General features: G+C 31.9%; 2 non-coding genes across 2 annotated transcripts; both read left to right on the forward strand.

The window, feature by feature from the left end:
• Positions 1 to 72, forward strand: TRNAR-UCG (transfer RNA arginine (anticodon UCG)). The gene has a single exon. It is a non-coding gene; the product is annotated as a tRNA-Arg (tRNA).
• A 1,699-nt stretch (positions 73 to 1,771) lies between these two features.
• TRNAP-UGG (transfer RNA proline (anticodon UGG)) lies at positions 1,772 to 1,843 on the forward strand. The gene has a single exon. It is a non-coding gene; the product is annotated as a tRNA-Pro (tRNA).
• Positions 1,844 to 22,495: the final 20,652 nt, after the last annotated feature.

Genomic DNA, 22,495 nt, shown 5'->3' on the forward strand with positions numbered 1-22,495 from the left:
GGCTCGTTGGTCTAGGGGTATGATTCTCGCTTTCGGTGCGAGAGGTCCCGGGTTCAAATCCCGGACAAGCCTTCTATTTTTTTTGTACAGTACATCTCATGGTTTATATATATCTGATTTTCTCAATTGGCTAAGTCAATAGCATCAACTGAGTTTTGTTTTTGCCATACTCCCAATAGAATTTGTACATACTTATGAATCTTGCCTTCATCATTTTTCAATTGCCTTTCTTCTATTTATGCATGATTTACACATAGCTTTTGACAAGTCTTGGGTTTTATCGATCAGACAAGTCCAAACTCTGTAGCCATTTTTAAATCTTGTCACTGCACTTTCCAAATAAGTACACAAAGAAAACTATCAATAGAATCTTACGGAAACATTTTACTTGTTCTAAAAATAAGAGCATACTTATTCAAATTTCAACTGTATTGTGGTATATTAGGAAAACTGCAGGTTCCCTACTGTCTAGATAGCTTTGAAAGTTTTAAAAGAATAGTCTCATTTTGAAATACAAAAAGTTCAAAAATGAAATTGCAAGGTTTTCTTTTGCCTTTCTTCTGTGTCTGGAAGCATGATTTGTAAATTGCATATGACAAGTCTTTAGCTTCGTCCATGAGAGAAGTCCAAACTCTGTAGGCACTCACAAATCTTGTCCCTGCACTTTTCCTATATGCATACTTAGAAAACTATCTACTGGACCATAAGGAAATATTTTATTTATTCTACAAATTCATTTTTACATAAATGTATATGGTGTTTTTAAAACAAAAAGCTATTTTCTTTAAATCAATTGAAAAATCAATAGAAAAATGTTCAGGTAGGTGGCTTGTTGGTCTAGGGTTATGATTCTCGCTTAGGGTGTGAGAGGTCCCAGGTTCAAATCATGGATGAGCCCAAATTTTCAGATTCTTTGACATAGTTCCATTATCTTATTGAAGTCAATTTCCTGAGTAAAATCTTCAACTGAATATTATTTTTTAAAAACTCTCAAAATAGATTGGATTTACTTATTTGCAGAATTGAATTTTGTTTTATGTCAAACTGCTAATATTATTTGTAAGTACTTATCTGCACATAGCATGTGACATGTCTTGGGTTTTATCCATCAGAAAAACTCTGCTGGGCATCATAAAACTTTGCACAGCAATTTCCAAGCAAGTATACTTAGAAAAATATTGACTATTAGGAAATATTTTATTTATGATAATATTTCCTCCTTTTATACATTAGTGACTGCTTTAAAATAATACAATTTTCACATAAAAACAGTTAAGAAATCAAATAAAATGTGCTTACTTAATGATTCTATGACTCTCACTTTGGGTGCGAGAGGTCCCAGGTTCAAATCCTGGATGAGCCCAACTTTTCAGATTCTTTGACATGGTTCCATTATCTTATTGAAGTCAATTTCCTGAGTGAATTTCAACTGAATGTTGTTTTTTCAAAACTCTCAAAATAGATTGGATTTACTTATTTGCACAATTGAATTTTGTTTTTTTTGTCAAACTGCTAAAATTATTTGTAAGTACTTATCTGCACATAGCATGTGACATGTCTTGGGTTTTATCCATCAGAAAAACTCTGCTGGTCATCATAAAACTTTGCACAGCAATTTCCAAGCAAGTATACTTAGAAAAATATTGACTATTAGGAAACATTTTATTTATGCTAATATTTCCTCCTTGTATACATTAGTGACTGCTTTAAAAGAATACCATTTTCACATAAAAACAGTTAAGAAATCAAATAAACCACACTTATTTCAGTTGGCTCGTTGGTCTAGGGGTATGATTCTCGCTTTGGGTGCGAGAGGTCCCGGGTTCAAATCCTGGACAAGCCTTCTATTTCTTTTGTACAGTACATCTCATGGTTTATATATATCTGATTTTCTCAATTGGCTAAGTCAATAGCATCAACCGAGTTTTGTTTTTGCCATACTCCCAATAGAATTTGTACATACTTATGAATCTTGCCTTCATCATTTTTCAATTGCCTTTCTTCTATTTATGCATGATTTACACATAGCTTTTGACAAGTCTTGGGTTTTATCGATCAGACAAGTCCAAACTCTGTAGCCATTTTTAAATCTTGTCACTGCACTTTCCAAATAAGTACACAAAGAAAACTATCAATAGAATCTTACGGAAACATTTTAGTTGTTCTAAAAATAAGAGCATACTTATTCAAATTTCAACTGTATTGTGGTATATTAGGAAAACTGCAGGTTCCCTACTGTCTAGATAGCTTTGAAAGTTTTAAAAGAATAGTCTCATTTTGAAACACAAAAAGTTCAAAAATGAAATTGCAAGGTTTTCTTTTGCCTTTCTTCTGTGTCTGGAAGCATGATTTGTAAATTGCATATGACAAGTCTTTAGCTTTGTCCATGAGAAAAGTCCAAACTCTGTAGGCACTCACAAATCTTGTCCCTGCACTTTTCCTATATGCATATTTAGAAAACTATCTACTGGACCATAAGGAAATATTTTATTTATTCTACAAATTCATTTTTACATAAATGTATATGGTGTTTTTAAAAATAAAAAGCTATTTTCTTTAAATCAATTGAAAAATCAATAGAAAAATGTTCAGGTAGGTGGCTTGTTGGTCTAGGGTTATGATTCTCGCTTAGGGTGTGAGAGGTCCCAGGTTCAAATCATGGATGAGCCCAAATTTTCAGATTCTTTGACATAGTTCCATTATCTTATTGAAGTCAATTTCCTGAGTAAAATCTTAAACTGAATATTATTTTTTAAAAACTCTCAAAATAGATTGGATTTACTTATTTGCAGAATTGAATTTTGTTTTATGTCAAACTGCTAATATTATTTGTAAGTACTTATCTGCACATAGCATGTGACATGTCTTGGGTTTTATCCATCAGAAAAACTCTGCTGGGCATCATAAAACTTTGCACAGCAATTTCCAAGCAAGTATACTTAGAAAAATATTGACTATTAGGAAATATTTTATTTATGATAATATTTCCTCCTTTTATACATTAGTGACTGCTTTAAAATAATACAATTTTCACATAAAAACAGTTAAGAAATCAAATAAAATGTGCTTACTTGATGATTCTATGACTTTCACTTTGGGTGCGAGAGGTCCCGGGTTCAAATCCTGGACGAGCCCAACTTTTCAGATTCTTTGGCATAGTTCCATTATCTTATTGAAGTCAATTTCCTGAGTGAATTTCAACTGAATGTTGTTTTTTCAAAACTCTCAAAATAGATTGGATTTACTTATTTGCAGAATTGAATTTTGTTTTATGTCAAACTGCTAATATTATTTATAAGTACTTATCTGCACATAGCATGTGACATGTCTTGGGTTTTATCCATCAGAAAATCTCTGCTGGGCATCATAAAACTTTGCACAGCAATTTCCAAGCAAGTATACTTAGAAAAATATTGACTATTAGGAAATATTTTATTTATGATAATATTTCCTCCTTTTATACATTAGTGACTGCTTTAAAATAATACAATTTTCACATAAAAACAGTTAAGAAATCAAATAAAATGTGCTTACTTGATTATTCTATCACTCTCACTTTGGGTGCGAGAGGTCCCGAGTTCAAATCCTGGACGAGCCCAACTTTTCAGATTCTTTGACATAGTTCCATTATCTTATTGAAGTCAATTTCCTGAGTGAATTTCAACTGAATGTTGTTTTTTCAAAACTCTCAAAATAGATTGGATTTACTTATTTGCACAATGGAATTTTGTTTTTTGTCAAACTGCTAAAATTATTTGTAAGTACTTATCTGCACATAGCATGTGACATGTCTTGGGTTTTATCCATCAGAAAAACTCTGCTGGTCATCATAAAACTTTGCACAGCAATTTCCAAGCAAGTATACTTAGAAAAATATTGACTATTAGGAAACATTTTATTTATGCTAATATTTCCTCCTTGTATACATTAGTGACTGCTTTAAAAGAATACCATTTTCACATAAAAACAGTTAAGAAATCAAATAAACCACACTTATTTCAGTTGGCTCGTTGGTCTAGGGGTATGATTCTTGTTGTGGATGCGAGAGGTCCCGGGTTCAAATCCCGGACAAGCCCTCTATTTCTTTTGTACAGTACATCTCATGGTTTATATATATCTGATTTTCTCAATTGGCTAAGTCAATAGCATCAACTGAGTTTTGTTTTTGCCATACTCCCAATAGAATTTGTACATACTTATGAATCTTGCCTTCATCATTTTTCAATTGCCTTTCTTCTATTTATGCATGATTTACACATAGCTTTTGACAAGTCTTGGGTTTTATCGATCAGACAAGTCCAAACTCTGTAGCCATTTTTAAATCTTGTCACTGCACTTTCCAAATAAGTACACAAAGAAAACTATCAATAGAATCTTACGGAAACATTTTAGTTGTTCTAAAAATAAGAGCATACTTATTCAAATTTCAACTGTATTGTGGTATATTAGGAAAACTGCAGGTTCCCTACTGTCTAGATAGCTTTGAAAGTTTTAAAAGAATAGTCTCATTTTGAAACACAAAAAGTTCAAAAATGAAATTGCAAGGTTTTCTTTTGCCTTTCTTCTGTGTCTGGAAGCATGATTTGTAAATTGCATATGACAAGTCTTTAGCTTCGTCCATGAGAAAAGTCCAAACTCTGTAGGCACTCACAAATCTTGTCCCTGCACTTTTCCTATATGCATACTTAGAAAACTATCTACTGGACCATAAGGAAATATTTTATTTATTCTACAAATTCATTTTTACATAAATGTATATGGTGTTTTTAAAAACAAAAAGCTATTTTCTTTAAATCAATTGAAAAATCAATAGAAAAATGTTCAGGTAGGTGGCTTGTTGGTCTAGGGTTATGATTCTCGCTTAGGGTGTGAGAGGTCCCAGGTTCAAATCATGGATGAGCCCAAATTTTCAGATTCTTTGACATAGTTCCATTATCTTATTGAAGTCAATTTCCTGAGTAAAATCTTAAACTGAATATTATTTTTTAAAAACTCTCAAAATAGATTGGATTTACTTATTTGCAGAATTGAATTTTGTTTTATGTCAAACTGCTAATATTATTTGTAAGTACTTATCTGCATATAGCATGTGACATGTCTTGGGTTTTATCCATCAGAAAAACTCTGCTGGGCATCATAAAACTTTGCACAGCAATTTCCAAGCAAGTATACTTAGAAAAATATTGACTATTAGGAAATATTTTATTTACGATAATATTTCCTCCTTTTATACATTAGTGACTGCTTTCAAATAATACAATTTTCACATAAAACAGTTAAGAAATCAAATAAAATGTGCTTACTTGATGATTCTATGACTCTCACTCTGGGTGCGAGAGGTCCTGGGTTCAAATCCTGGACGAGCCCAACTTTTCAGATTCTTTGACATGGTTCCATTATCTTATTGAAGTCAATTTCCTGAGTGAATTTCAACTGAATGTTGTTTTTTCAAAACTCTCAAAATAGATTGGATTTACTTATTTGCACAATTGAATTATGTTTTTTTTGTCAAACTGCTAAAATTATTTGTAAGTACTTATCTGCACATAGCATGTGACATGTCTTGGGTTTTATCCATCAGAAAAACTCTGCTGGTCATCATAAAACTTTGCACAGCAATTTCCAAGCAAGTATACTTAGAAAAATATTGACTATTAGGAAACATTTTATTTATGCTAATATTTCCTCCTTGTATACATTAGTGACTGCTTTAAAAGAATACCATTTTCACATAAAAACAGTTAAGAAATCAAATAAACCACACTTATTTCAGTTGGCTCGTTGGTCTAGGGGTATGATTCTCGCTTTGGGTGCGAGACGTCCCGGGTTCAAATCCTGGACAAGCCTTCTATTTCTTTTGTACAGTACATCTCATGGTTTATATATATCTTATTTTCTCAATTGGCTAAGTCAATAGCATCAACCGAGTTTTGTTTTTGCCATACTCCCAATAGAATTTGTACATACTTATGAATCTTGCCTTCATCATTTTTCAATTGCCTTTCTTCTATTTATGCATGATTTACACATAGCTTTTGACAAGTCTTGGGTTTTATCGATCAGACAAGTCCAAACTCTGTAGCCATTTTTAAATCTTGTCACTGCACTTTCCAAATAAGTACACAAAGAAAACTATCAATAGAATCTTACGGAAACATTTTAGTTGTTCTAAAAATAAGAGCATACTTATTCAAATTTCAACTGTATTGTGGTATATTAGGAAAACTGCAGGTTCCCTACTGTCTAGATAGCTTTGAAAGTTTTAAAAGAATAGTCTCATTTTGAAACACAAAAAGTTCAAAAATGAAATTGCAAGGTTTTCTTTTGCCTTTCTTCTGTGTCTGGAAGCATGATTTGTAAATTGCATATGACAAGTCATTAGCTTCGTCCATGAGAGAAGTCCAAACTCTGTAGGCACTCACAAATCTTGTCCCTGCACTTTTCCTATATGCATACTTAGAAAACTATCTACTGGACCATAAGGAAATATTTTATTTATTCTACAAATTCATTTTTACATAAATGTATATGGTGTTTTTAAAAGCAAAAAGCTATTTTCTTTAAATCAATTGAAAAATCAATAGAAAAATGTTCAGGTAGGTGGCTTGTTGGTCTAGGGTTATGATTCTCGCTTAGGGTGTGAGAGGTCCCAGGTTCAAATCATGGATGAGCCCAAATTTTCAGATTCTTTGACATAGTTCCATTATCTTATTGAAGTCAATTTCCTGAGTAAAATCTTAAACTGAATATTATTTTTAAAAACTCTCAAAATAGATTGGATTTACTTATTTGCAGAATTGAATTTTGTTTTATGTCAAACTGCTAATATTATTTGTAAGTACTTATCTGCATATAGCATGTGACATGTCTTGGGTTTTATCCATCAGAAAAACTCTGCTGGGCATCATAAAACTTTGCACAGCAATTTCCAAGCAAGTATACTTAGAAAAATATTGACTATTAGGAAATATTTTATTTATGATAATATTTCCTCCTTTTATACATTAGTGACTGCTTTAAAATAATACAATTTTCACATAAAAACAGTTAAGAAATCAAATAAAATGTGCTTACTTGATGATTCTATGACTCTCACTTTGGGTGCGAGAGGTCCCGGGTTCAAATCCTGGACGAGCCCAACTTTTCAGATTCTTTGACATAGTTCCATTATCTTATTGAAGTCAATTTCCTGAGTGAATTTCAACTGAATGTTGTTTTTTCAAAACTCTCAAAATAGATTGGATTTACTTATTTGCACAATGGAATTTTGTTTTTTGTCAAACTGCTAAAATTATTTGTAAGTACTTATCTGCACATAGCATGTGACATGTCTTGGGTTTTATCCATCAGAAAAACTCTGCTGGTCATCATAAAACTTTGCACAGCAATTTCCAAGCAAGTATACTTAGAAAAATATTGACTATTAGGAAACATTTTATTTATGCTAATATTTCCTCCTTGTATACATTAGTGACTGCTTTAAAAGAATACCATTTTCACATAAAAACAGTTAAGAAATCAAATAAACCACACTTATTTCAGTTGGCTCGTTGGTCTAGGGGTATGATTCTTGCTGTGGATGCGAGAGGTCCCGGGTTCAAATCCCGGACAAGCCCTCTATTTCTTTTGTACAGTACATCTCATGGTTTATATATATATCTGATTTTCTCAATTGGCTAAGTCAATAGCATCAACTGAGTTTTGTTTTTGCCATACTCCCAATAGAATTTGTACATACTTATGAATCTTGCCTTCATCGTTGGTCTAGGGGTATGATTCTCGCTTTGGGTGCGAGAGGTCCCGGGTTCAAATCCTGGACAAGCCTTCTATTTCTTTTGTACAGTACATCTCATGGTTTATATATATCTGATTTTCTCAATTGGCTAAGTCAATAGCATCAACCGAGTTTTGTTTTTGCCATACTCCCAATAGAATTTGTACATACTTATGAATCTTGCCTTCATCATTTTTCAATTGCCTTTCTTCTATTTATGCATGATTTACACATAGCTTTTGACAAGTCTTGGGTTTTATCGATCAGACAAGTCCAAACTCTGTAGCCATTTTTAAATCTTGTCACTGCACTTTCCAAATAAGTACACAAAGAAAACTATCAATAGAATCTTACGGAAACATTTTAGTTGTTCTAAAAATAAGAGCATACTTATTCAAATTTCAACTGTATTGTGGTATATTAGGAAAACTGCAGGTTCCCTACTGTCTAGATAGCTTTGAAAGTTTTAAAAGAATAGTCTCATTTTGAAACACAAAAAGTTCAAAAATGAAATTGCAAGGTTTTCTTTTGCCTTTCTTCTGTGTCTGGAAGCATGATTTATAAATTGCATATGACAAGTCTTTAGCTTCGTCCATGAGAGAAGTCCAAACTCTGTAGGCACTCACAAATCTTGTCCCTGCACTTTTCCTATATGCATACTTAGAAAACTATCTACTGGACCATAAGGAAATATTTTATTTATTCTACAAATTCATTTTTACATAAATGTATATGGTGTTTTTAAAAACAAAAAGCTATTTTCTTTAAATCAATTGAAAAATCAATAGAAAAATGTTCAGGTAGGTGGCTTGTTGGTCTAGGGTTATGATTCTCGCTTAGGGTGTGAGAGGTCCCAGGTTCAAATCATGGATGAGCCCAAATTTTCAGATTTTTTGACATAGTTCCATTATCTTATTGAAGTCAATTTCTTGAGTAAAATCTTCAACTGAATATTATTTTTTAAAAACTCTCAAAATAGATTGGATTTACTTATTTGCAGAATTGAATTTTGTTTTATGTCAAACTGCTAATATTATTTATAAGTACTTATCTGCACATAGCATGTGACATGTCTTGGGTTTTATCCATCAGAAAAACTCTGCTGGGCATCATAAAACTTTGCACAGCAATTTCCAAGCAAGTATACTTAGAAAAATATTGACTATTAGGAAATATTTTATTTATGATAATATTTCCTCCTTTTATACATTAGTGACTGCTTTAAAATAATACAATTTTCACATAAAAACAGTTAAGAAATCAAATAAAATGTGCTTACTTGATGATTCTATGACTTTCACTTTGGGTGCGAGAGGTCCCGGGTTCAAATCCTGGACGAGCCCAACTTTTCAGATTCTTTGGCATAGTTCCATTATCTTATTGAAGTCAATTTCCTGAGTGAATTTCAACTGAATGTTGTTTTTTCAAAACTCTCAAAATAGATTGGATTTACTTATTTGCAGAATTGAATTTTGTTTTATGTCAAACTGCTAATATTATTTATAAGTACTTATCTGCACATAGCATGTGACATGTCTTGGGTTTTATCCATCAGAAAAACTCTGCTGGGCATCATAAAACTTTGCACAGCAATTTCCAAGCAAGTATACTTAGAAAAATATTGACTATTAGGAAATATTTTATTTATGATAATATTTCCTCCTTTTATACATTAGTGACTGCTTTAAAATAATACAATTTTCACATAAAAACAGTTAAGAAATCAAATAAAATGTGCTTACTTGATGATTCTATCACTCTCACTTTGGGTGCGAGAGGTCCCGGGTTCAAATCCTGGACGAGCCCAACTTTTCAGATTCTTTGACATAGTTCCATTATCTTATTGAAGTCAATTTCCTGAGTGAATTTCAACTGAATGTTGTTTTTTCAAAACTCTCAAAATAGATTGGATTTACTTATTTGCACAATGGAATTTTGTTTTTTTGTCAAACTGCTAAAATTATTTGTAAGTACTTATCTGCACATAGCATGTGACATGTCTTGGGTTTTATCCATCAGAAAAACTCTGCTGGTCATCATAAAACTTTGCACAGCAATTTCCAAGCAAGTATACTTAGAAAAATATTGACTATTAGGAGACATTTTATTTATGCTAATATTTCCTCCTTGTATACATTAGTGACTGCTTTTAAAGAATACCATTTTCACATAAAAACAGTTAAGAAATCAAATAAACCAGACTTATTTCAGTTGGCTCGTTGGTCTAGGGGTATGATTCTTGCTGTGGATGCGAGAGTTCCCGGGTTCAAATCCCGGACAAGCCCTCTATTTCTTTTGTACAGTACATCTCATGGTTTATATATATCTGATTTTCTCAATTGGCTAAGTCAATAGCATCAACTGAGTTTTGTTTTTGCCATACACCCAGTAGAATTTGTACATACTTATGAATCTTGCCTTCATCATTTTTCAATTGCCTTTCTTCTATTTATGCATGATTTACACATAGCTTTTGACAAGTCTTGGGTTTTATCGATCAGACAAGTCCAAACTCTGTAGCCATTTTTAAATCTTGTCACTGCACTTTCCAAATAAGTACACAAAGAAAACTATCAATAGAATCTTACGGAAACATTTTAGTTGTTCTAAAAATAAGAGCATACTTATTCAAATTTCAACTGTATTGTGGTATATTAGGAAAACTGCAGGTTCCCTACTGTCTAGATAGCTTTGAAAGTTTTAAAAGAATAGTCTCATTTTGAAACACAAAAAGTTCAAAAATGAAATTGCAAGGTTTTCTTTTGCCTTTCTTCTGTGTCTGGAAGCATGATTTGTAAATTGCATATGACAAGTCTTTAGCTTCGTCCATGAGAAAAGTCCAAACTCTGTAGGCACTCACAAATCTTGTCCCTGCACTTTTCCTATATGCATACTTAGAAAACTATCTACTGGACCATAAGGAAATATTTTATTTATTCTACAAATTCATTTTTACATAAATGTATATGGTGTTTTTAAAAACAAAAAGCTATTTTCTTTAAATCAATTGAAAAATCAATAGAAAAATGTTCAGGTAGGTGGCTTGTTGGTCTAGGGTTATGATTCTCGCTTAGGGTGTGAGAGGTCCCAGGTTCAAATCATGGATGAGCCCAAATTTTCAGATTCTTTGACATAGTTCCATTATCTTATTGAAGTCAATTTCCTGAGTAAAATCTTCAACTGAATATTATTTTTTAAAAACTCTCAAAATAGATTGGATTTACTTATTTGCAGAATTGAATTTTGTTTTATGTCAAACTGCTAATATTATTTATAAGTACTTATCTGCACATAGCATGTGACATGTCTTGGGTTTTATCCATCAGAAAAACTCTGCTGGGCATCATAAAACTTTGCACAGCAATTTCCAAGCAAGTATACTTAGAAAAATATTGACTATTAGGAAATATTTTATTTATGATAATATTTCCTCCTTTTATACATTAGTGACTGCTTTAAAATAATACAATTTTCACATAAAAACAGTTAAGAAATCCAATAAAATGTGCTTACTTGATGATTCTATGACTTTCACTTTGGGTGCGAGAGGTCCCGGGTTCAAATCCTGGACGAGCCCAACTTTTCAGATTCTTTGGCATAGTTCCATTATCTTATTGAAGTCAATTTCCTGAGTGAATTTCAACTGAATGTTGTTTTTTCAAAACTCTCAAAATAGATTGGATTTACTTATTTGCAGAATTGAATTTTGTTTTATGTCAAACTGCTAATATTATTTATAAGTACTTATCTGCACATAGCATGTGACATGTCTTGGGTTTTATCCATCAGAAAAACTCTGCTGGGCATCATAAAACTTTGCACAGCAATTTCCAAGCAAGTATACTTAGAAAAATATTGACTATTAGGAAATATTTTATTTATGATAATATTTCCTCCTTTTATACATTAGTGACTGCTTTAAAATTATACAATTTTCACATAAAAACAGTTAAGAAATCAAATAAAATGTGCTTACTTGATGATTCTATCACTCTCACTTTGGGTGCGAGAGGTCCCGGGTTCAAATCCTGGACGAGCCCAACTTTTCAGATTCTTTGACATAGTTCCATTATCTTATTGAAGTCAATTTCCTGAGTGAATTTCAACTGAATGTTGTTTTTTCAAAACTCTCAAAATAGATTGGATTTACTTATTTGCACAATGGAATTTTGTTTTTTTGTCAAACTGCTAAAATTATTTGTAAGTACTTATCTGCACATAGCATGTGACATGTCTTGGGTTTTATCCATCAGAAAAACTCTGCTGGTCATCATAAAACTTTGCACAGCAATTTCCAAGCAAGTATACTTAGAAAAATATTGACTATTAGGAAACATTTTATTTATGCTAATATTTCCTCCTTGTATACATTAGTGACTGCTTTAAAAGAATACCATTTTCACATAAAAACAGTTAAGAAATCAAATAAACCACACTTATTTCAGTTGGCTCGTTGGTCTAGGGGTATGATTCTTGCTGTGGATGCGAGAGGTCCCGGGTTCAAATCCCGGACAAGCCCTCTATTTCTTTTGTACAGTACATCTCATGGTTTATATATATCTGATTTTCTCAATTGGCTAAGTCAATAGCATCAACTGAGTTTTGTTTTTGCCATACTCCCAGTAGAATTTGTACATACTTATGAATCTTGCCTTCATCATTTTTCAATTGCCTTTCTTCTATTTATGCATGATTTACACATAGCTTTTGACAAGTCTTGGGTTTTATCGATCAGACAAGTCCAAACTCTGTAGCCATTTTTAAATCTTGTCACTGCACTTTCCAAATAAGTACACAAAGAAAACTATCAATAGAATCTTACCGAAACATTTTAGTTGTTCTAAAAATAAGAGCATACTTATTCAAATTTCAACTGTATTGTGGTATATTAGGAAAACTGCAGGTTCCCTACTGTCTAGATAGCTTTGAAAGTTTTAAAAGAATAGTCTCATTTTGAAACACAAAAAGTTCAAAAATGAAATTGCAAGGTTTTCTTTTGCCTTTCTTCTGTGTCTGGAAGCATGATTTGTAAATTGCATATGACAAGTCTTTAGCTTCGTCCATGAGAAAAGTCCAAACTCTGTAGGCACTCACAAATCTTGTCCCTGCACTTTTCCTATATGCATACTTAGAAAACTGTCTACTGGACCATAAGGAAATATTTTATTTATTCTACAAATTCATTTTTACATAAATGTATATGGTGTTTTTAAAAACAAAAAGCTATTTTCTTTAAATCAATTGAAAAATCAATAGAAAAATGTTCAGGTAGGTGGCTTGTTGGTCTAGGGTTATGATTCTCGCTTAGGGTGTGAGAGGTCCCAGGTTCAAATCATGGATGAGCCCAAATTTTCAGATTCTTTGACATAGTTCCATTATCTTATTGAAGTCAATTTCCTGAGTAAAATCTTCAACTGAATATTATTTTTTAAAAACTCTCAAAATAGATTGGATTTACTTATTTGCAGAATTGAATTTTGTTTTATGTCAAACTGCTAATATTATTTATAAGTACTTATCTGCACATAGCATGTGACATGTCTTGGGTTTTATCCATCAGAAAAACTCTGCTGGGCATCATAAAACTTTGCACAGCAATTTCCAAGCAAGTATACTTAGAAAAATATTGACTATTAGGAAATATTTTATTTATGATAATATTTCCTCCTTTTATACATTAGTGACTGCTTTAAAATAATACAATTTTCACATAAAAACAGTTAAGAAATCCAATAAAATGTGCTTACTTGATGATTCTATGACTTTCACTTTGGGTGCGAGAGGTCCCGGGTTCAAATCCTGGACGAGCCCAACTTTTCAGATTCTTTGGCATAGTTCCATTATCTTATTGAAGTCAATTTCCTGAGTGAATTTCAACTGAATGTTGTTTTTTCAAAACTCTCAAAATAGATTGGATTTACTTATTTGCAGAATTGAATTTTGTTTTATGTCAAACTGCTAATATTATTTATAAGTACTTATCTGCACATAGCATGTGACATGTCTTGGGTTTTATCCATCAGAAAAACTCTGCTGGGCATCATAAAACTTTGCACAGCAATTTCCAAGCAAGTATACTTAGAAAAATATTGACTATTAGGAAATATTTTATTTATGATAATATTTCCTCCTTTTATACATTAGTGACTGCTTTAAAATAATACAATTTTCACATAAAAACAGTTAAGAAATCAAATAAAATGTGCTTACTTGATGATTCTATGACTCTCACTTTGGGTGCGAGAGGTCCCGGGTTCAAATCCTGGACGAGCCCAACTTTTCAGATTCTTTGACATAGTTCCATTATCTTATTGAAGTCAATTTCCTGAGTGAATTTCAACTGAATGTTGTTTTTTCAAAACTCTCAAAATAGATTGGATTTACTTATTTGCACAATGGAATTTTGTTTTTTGTCAAACTGCTAAAATTATTTGTAAGTACTTATCTGCACATAGCATGTGACATGTCTTGGGTTTTATCCATCAGAAAAACTCTGCTGGTCATCATAAAACTTTGCACAGCAATTTCCAAGCAAGTATACTTAGAAAAATATTGACTATTAGGAAACATTTTATTTATGCTAATATTTCCTCCTTGTATACATTAGTGACTGCTTTAAAAGAATACCATTTTCACATAAAAACAGTTAAGAAATCAAATAAACCACACTTATTTCAGTTGGCTCGTTGGTCTAGGGGTATGATTCTTGCTGTGGATGCGAGAGGTCCCGGGTTCAAATCCCGGACAAGCCCTCTATTTCTTTTGTACAGTACATCTCATGGTTTATATATATATCTGATTTTCTCAATTGGCTAAGTCAATAGCATCAACTGAGTTTTGTTTTTGCCATACTCCCAATAGAATTTGTACATACTTATGAATCTTGCCTTCATCATTTTTCAATTGCCTTTCTTCTATTTATGCATGATTTACACATAGCTTTTGACAAGTCTTGGGTTTTATCGATCAGACAAGTCCAAACTCTGTAGCCATTTTTAAATCTTGTCACTGCACTTTCCAAATAAGTACACAAAGAAAACTATCAATAGAATCTTACGGAAACATTTTAGTTGTTCTAAAAATAAGAGCATACTTATTCAAATTTCAACTGTATTGTGGTATATTAGGAAAACTGCAGGTTCCCTACTGTCTAGATAGCTTTGAAAGTTTTAAAAGAATAGTCTCATTTTGAAACACAAAAAGTTCAAAAATGAAACTGCAAGGTTTTCTTTTGCCTTTCTTCTGTGTCTGGAAGCATGATTTGTAAATTGCATATGACAAGTCTTTAGCTTCGTCCATGAGAAAAGTCCAAACTCTGTAGGCACTCACAAATCTTGTCCCTGCACTTTTCCTATATGCATACTTAGAAAACTATCTACTGGACCATAAGGAAATATTTTATTTATTCTACAAATTCATTTTTACATAAATGTATATGGTGTTTTTAAAAACAAAAAGCTATTTTCTTTAAATCAATTGAAAAATCAATAGAAAAATGTTCAGGTAGGTGGCTTGTTGGTCTAGGGTTATGATTCTCGCTTAGGGTGTGAGAGGTCCCAGGTTCAAATCATGGATGAGCCCAAATTTTCAGATTCTTTGACATAGTTCCATTATCTTATTGAAGTCAATTTCCTGAGTAAAATCTTCAACTGAATATTATTTTTTAAAAACTCTCAAAATAGATTGGATTTACTTATTTGCAGAATTGAATTTTGTTTTATGTCAAACTGCTAATATTATTTGTAAGTACTTATCTGCATATAGCATGTGACATGTCTTGGGTTTTATCCATCAGAAAAACTCTGCTGGGCATCATAAAACTTTGCACAGCAATTTCCAAGCAAGTATACTTAGAAAAATATTGACTATTAGGAAATATTTTATTTACGATAATATTTCCTCCTTTTATACATTAGTGACTGCTTTAAAATAATACAATTTTCACATAAAACAGTTAAGAAATCAAATAAAATGTGCTTACTTGATGATTCTATGACTTTCACTTTGGGTGCGAGAGGTCCTGGGTTCAAATCCTGGACGAGCCCAACTTTTCAGATTCTTTGGCATAGTTCCATTATCTTATTGAAGTCAATTTCCTGAGTGAATTTCAACTGAATGTTGTTTTTTCAAAACTCTCAAAATAGATTGGATTTACTTATTTGCAGAATTGAATTTTGTTTTATGTCAAACTGCTAATATTATTTATAAGTACTTATCTGCACATAGCATGTGACATGTCTTGGGTTTTATCCATCAGAAAAACTCTGCTGGGCATCATAAAACTTTGCACAGCAATTTCCAAGCAAGTATACTTAGAAAAATATTGACTATTAGGAAATATTTTATTTATGATAATATTTCCTCCTTTTATACATTAGTGACTGCTTTAAAATAATACAATTTTCACATAAAAACAGTTAAGAAATCAAATAAAATGTGCTTACTTGATGATTCTATGACTCTCACTTTGGGTGCGAGAGGTCCCGGGTTCAAATCCTGGACGAGCCCAACTTTTCAGATTCTTTGACATAGTTCCATTATCTTATTGAAGTCAATTTCCTGAGTGAATTTCAACTGAATGTTGTTTTTTCAAAACTCTCAAAATAGATTGGATTTACTTATTTGCACAATGGAATTTTGTTTTTTGTCAAACTGCTAAAATTATTTGTAAGTACTTATCTGCACATAGCATGTGACATGTCTTGGGTTTTATCCATCAGAAAAACTCTGCTGGTCATCATAAAACTTTGCACAGCAATTTCCAAGCAAGTATACTTAGAAAAATATTGACTATTAGGAAACATTTTATTTATGCTAATATTTCCTCCTTGTATACATTAGTGACTGCTTTAAAAGAATACCATTTTCACATAAAAACAGTTAAGAAATCAAATAAACCACACTTATTTCAGTTGGCTCGTTGGTCTAGGGGTATGATTCTTGCTGTGGATGCGAGAGGTCCCGGGTTCAAATCCCGGACAAGCCCTCTATTTCTTTTGTACAGTACATCTCATGGTTTATATATATCTGATTTTCTCAATTGGCTAAGTCAATAGCATCAACTGAGTTTTGTTTTTGCCATACTCCCAATAGAATTTGTACATACTTATGAATCTTGCCTTCATCATTTTTCAATTGCCTTTCTTCTATTTATGCATGATTTACACATAGCTTTTGACAAGTCTTGGGTTTTATCGATCAGACAAGTCCAAACTCTGTAGCCATTTTTAAATCTTGTCACTGCACTTTCCAAATAAGTACACAAAGAAAACTATCAATAGAATCTTACGGAAACATTTTAGTTGTTCTAAAAATAAGAGCATACTTATTCAAATTTCAACTGTATTGTGGTATATTAGGAAAACTGCAGGTTCCCTACTGTCTAGATAGCTTTGAAAGTTTTAAAAGAATAGTCTCATTTTGAAACACAAAAAGTTCAAAAATGAAATTGCAAGGTTTTCTTTTGCCTTTCTTCTGTGTCTGGAAGCATGATTTGTAAATTGCATATGACAAGTCTTTAGCTTCGTCCATGAGAAAAGTCCAAACTCTGTAGGCACTCACAAATCTTGTCCCTGCACTTTTCCTATATGCATACTTAGAAAACTATCTACTGGACCATAAGGAAATATTTTATTTATTCTACAAATTCATTTTTACATAAATGTATATGGTGTTTTTAAAAACAAAAAGCTATTTTCTTTAAATCAATTGAAAAATCAATAGAAAAATGTTCAGGTAGGTGGCTTGTTGGTCTAGGGTTATGATTCTCGCTTAGGGTGTGAGAGGTCCCAGGTTCAAATCATGGATGAGCCCAAATTTTCAGATTCTTTGACATAGTTCCATTATCTTATTGAAGTCAATTTCCTGAGTAAAATCTTCAACTGAATATTATTTTTTAAAAACTCTCAAAATAGATTGGATTTACTTATTTGCAGAATTGAATTTTGTTTTATGTCAAACTGCTAATATTATTTGTAAGTACTTATCTGCATATAGCATGTGACATGTCTTGGGTTTTATCCATCAGAAAAACTCTGCTGGGCATCATAAAACTTTGCACAGCAATTTCCAAGCAAGTATACTTAGAAAAATATTGACTATTAGGAAATATTTTATTTACGATAATATTTCCTCCTTTTATACATTAGTGACTGCTTTAAAATAATACAATTTTCACATAAAACAGTTAAGAAATCAAATAAAATGTGCTTACTTGATGATTCTATGACTCTCACTCTGGGTGCGAGAGGTCCTGGGTTCAAATCCTGGACGAGCCCAACTTTTCAGATTCTTTGACATGGTTCCATTATCTTATTGAAGTCAATTTCCTGAGTGAATTTCAACTGAATGTTGTTTTTTCAAAACTCTCAAAATAGATTGGATTTACTTATTTGCACAATTGAATTTTGTTTTTTTTGTCAAACTGCTAAAATTATTTGTAAGTACTTATCTGCACATAGCATGTGACATGTCTTGGGTTTTATGCATCAGAAAAACTCTGCTGGTCATCATAAAACTTTGCACAGCAATTTCCAAGCAAGTATACTTAGAAAAATATTGACTATTAGGAAACATTCTATTTATGCTAATATTTCCTCCTTGTATACATTAGTGACTGCTTTAAAAGAATACCATTTTCACATAAAAACAGTTAAGAAATCAAATAAACCACACTTATTTCAGTTGGCTCGTTGGTCTAGGGGTATGATTCTCGCTTTGTGTGCGAGAGGTCCCGGGTTCAAATCCTGGACAAGCCTTCTATTTCTTTTGTACAGTACATCTCATGGTTTATATATATCTGATTTTCTCAATTGGCTAAGTCAATAGTATCAACTGAGTTTTGTTTTTGCCATACTCCCAATAGAATTTGTACATACATATGAATCTTGCCTTCATCATTTTTCAATTGCCTTTCTTCTATTTATGCATGATTTACACATAGCTTTTGACAAGTCTTGGGTTTTATCGATCAGACAAGTCCAAACTCTGTAGCCATTTTTAAATCTTGTCTCTGCACTTTCCAAATAAGTACACAAAGAAAACTATCAATAGAATCTTACGGAAACATTTTAGTTGTTCTAAAAATAAGAGCATACTTATTCAAATTTCAACTGTATTGTGGTATATTAGGAAAACTGCAGGTTCCCTACTGTCTAGATAGCTTTGAAAGTTTTAAAAGAATAGTCTCATTTTGAAACACAAAAAGTTCAAAAATGAAATTGCAAGGTTTTCTTTTGCCTTTCTTCTGTGTCTGGAAGCATGATTTGTAAATTGCATATGACAAGTCTTTAGCTTCGTCCATGAGAAAAGTCCAAACTCTGTAGGCACTCACAAATCTTGTCCCTGCACTTTTCCTATATGCATACTTAGAAAACTATCTACTGGACCATAAGGAAATATTTTATTTATTCTACAAATTCATTTTTACATAAATGTATATGGTGTTTTTAAAAACAAAAAGCTATTTTCTTTAAATCAATTGAAAAATCAATAGAAAAATGTTCAGGTAGGTGGCTTGTTGGTCTAGGGTTATGATTCTCGCTTAGGGTGTGAGAGGTCCCAGGTTCAAATCATGGATGAGCCCAAATTTTCAGATTCTTTGACATAGTTCCATTATCTTATTGAAGTCAATTTCCTGAGTAAAATCTTCAACTGAATATTATTTTTTAAAAACTCTCAAAATAGATTGGATTTACTTATTTGCAGAATTGAATTTTGTTTTATGTCAAACTGCTAATATTATTTGTAAGTACTTATCTGCATATAGCATGTGACATGTCTTGGGTTTTATCCATCAGAAAAACTCTGCTGGGCATCATAAAACTTTGCACAGCAATTTCCAAGCAAGTATACTTAGAAAAATATTGACTATTAGGAAATATTTTATTTACGATAATATTTCCTCCTTTTATACATTAGTGACTGCTTTAAAATAATACAATTTTCACATAAAACAGTTAAGAAATCCAATAAAATGTGCTTACTTGATGATTCTATGACTTTCACTTTGGGTGCGAGAGGTCCCGGGTTCAAATCCTGGACGAGCCCAACTTTTCAGATTCTTTGGCATAGTTCCATTATCTTATTGAAGTCAATTTCCTGAGTGAATTTCAACTGAATGTTGTTTTTTCAAAACTCTCAAAATAGATTGGATTTACTTATTTGCAGAATTGAATTTTGTTTTATGTCAAACTGCTAATATTATTTATAAGTACTTATCTGCACATAGCATGTGACATGTCTTGGGTTTTATCCATCAGAAAAACTCTGCTGGGCATCATAAAACTTTGCACAGCAATTTCCAAGCAAGTATACTTAGAAAAATATTGACTATTAGGAAATATTTTATTTATGATAATATTTCCTCCTTTTATACATTAGTGACTGCTTTAAAATAATACAATTTTCACATAAAAACAGTTAAGAAATCAAATAAAATGTGCTTACTTGATGATTCTATGACTCTCACTTTGGGTGCGAGAGGTCCCGGGTTCAAATCCTGGACGAGCCCAACTTTTCAGATTCTTTGACATAGTTCCATTATCTTATTGAAGTCAATTTCCTGAGTGAATTTCAACTGAATGTTGTTTTTTCAAAACTCTCAAAATAGATTGGATTTACTTATTTGCACAATGGAATTTTGTTTTTTGTCAAACTGCTAAAATTATTTGTAAGTACTTATCTGCACATAGCATGTGACATGTCTTGGGTTTTATCCATCAGAAAAACTCTGCTGGTCATCATAAAACTTTGCACAGCAATTTCCAAGCAAGTATACTTAGAAAAATATTGACTATTAGGAAACATTTTATTTATGCTAATATTTCCTCCTTGTATACATTAGTGACTGCTTTAAAAGAATACCATTTTCACATAAAAACAGTTAAGAAATCAAATAAACCACACTTATTTCAATTGGCTCGTTGGTCTAGGGGTATGATTCTTGCTGTGGATGCGAGAGGTCCCGGGTTCAAATCCCGGACATTTCTTTTGTACAGTACATCTCATGGTTTATATATATCTGATTTTCTCAATTGGCTAAGTCAATAGCATCAACTGAGTTTTGTTTTTGCCATACTCCCAATAGAATTTGTACATACTTATGAATCTTGCCTTCATCATTTTTCAATTGCCTTTCTTCTAATTATGCATGATTTACACATAGCTTTTGACAAGTCTTGGGTTTTATCGATCAGACAAGTCCAAACTCTGTAGCCATTTTTAAATCTTGTCACTGCACTTTCCAAATAAGTACACAAAGAAAACTATCAATAGAATCTTACCGAAAGATTTTAGTTGTTCTAAAAATAAGAGCATACTTATTCAAATTTCAACTGTATTGTGGTATATTAGGAAAACTGCAGGTTCCCTACTGTCTAGATAGCTTTGAAAGTTTTAAAAGAATAGTCTCATTTTGAAACACAAAAAGTTCAAAAATGAAATTGCAAGGTTTTCTTTTGCCTTTCTTCTGTGTCTGGAAGCATGATTTGTAAATTGCATATGACAAGTCTTTAGCTTCGTCCATGAGAAAAGTCCAAACTCTGTAGGCACTCACAAATCTTGTCCCTGCACTTTTCCTATATGCATACTTAGAAAACTATCTACTGGACCATAAGGAAATATTTTATTTATTCTACAAATTCATTTTTACATAAATGTATATGGTGTTTTTAAAAACAAAAAGCTATTTTCTTTAAATCAATTGAAAAATCAATAGAAAAATGTTCAGGTAGGTGGCTTGTTGGTCTAGGGTTATGATTCTCGCTTAGGGTGTGAGAGGTCCCAGGTTCAAATCATGGATGAGCCCAAATTTTCAGATTCTTTGACATAGTTCCATTATCTTATTGAAGTCAATTTCCTGAGTAAAATCTTCAACTGAATATTATTTTTTAAAAACTCTCAAAATAGATTGGATTTACTTATTTGCAGAATTGAATTTTGTTTTATGTCAAACTGCTAATATTATTTGTAAGTACTTATCTGCATATAGCATGTGACATGTCTTGGGTTTTATCCATCAGAAAAACTCTGCTGGGCATCATAAAACTTTGCACAGCAATTTCCAAGCAAGTATACTTAGAAAAATATTGACTATTAGGAAATATTTTATTTACGATAATATTTCCTCCTTTTATACATTAGTGACTGCTTTAAAATAATACAATTTTCACATAAAACAGTTAAGAAATCAAATAAAATGTGCTTACTTGATGATTCTATGACTCTCACTCTGGGTGCGAGAGGTCCTGGGTTCAAATCCTGGACGAGCCCAACTTTTCAGATTCTTTGACATGGTTCCATTATCTTATTGAAGTCAATTTCCTGAGTGAATTTCAACTGAATGTTGTTTTTTCAAAACTCTCAAAATAGATTGGATTTACTTATTTGCACAATTGAATTTTGTTTTTTTTGTCAAACTGCTAAAATTATTTGTAAGTACTTATCTGCACATAGCATGTGACATGTCTTGGGTTTTATGCATCAGAAAAACTCTGCTGGTCATCATAAAACTTTGCACAGCAATTTCCAAGCAAGTATACTTAGAAAAATATTGACTATTAGGAAACATTCTATTTATGCTAATATTTCCTCCTTGTATACATTAGTGACTGCTTTAAAAGAATACCATTTTCACATAAAAACAGTTAAGAAATCAAATAAACCACACTTATTTCAGTTGGCTCGTTGGTCTAGGGGTATGATTCTCGCTTTGTGTGCGAG

Source organism: Taudactylus pleione, unplaced genomic scaffold (assembly GCF_031769625.1).
Source record: "Taudactylus pleione unplaced genomic scaffold, aTauple2 ptg000317l, whole genome shotgun sequence".
NCBI lineage: Eukaryota > Metazoa > Chordata > Amphibia > Anura > Myobatrachidae > Taudactylus > Taudactylus pleione.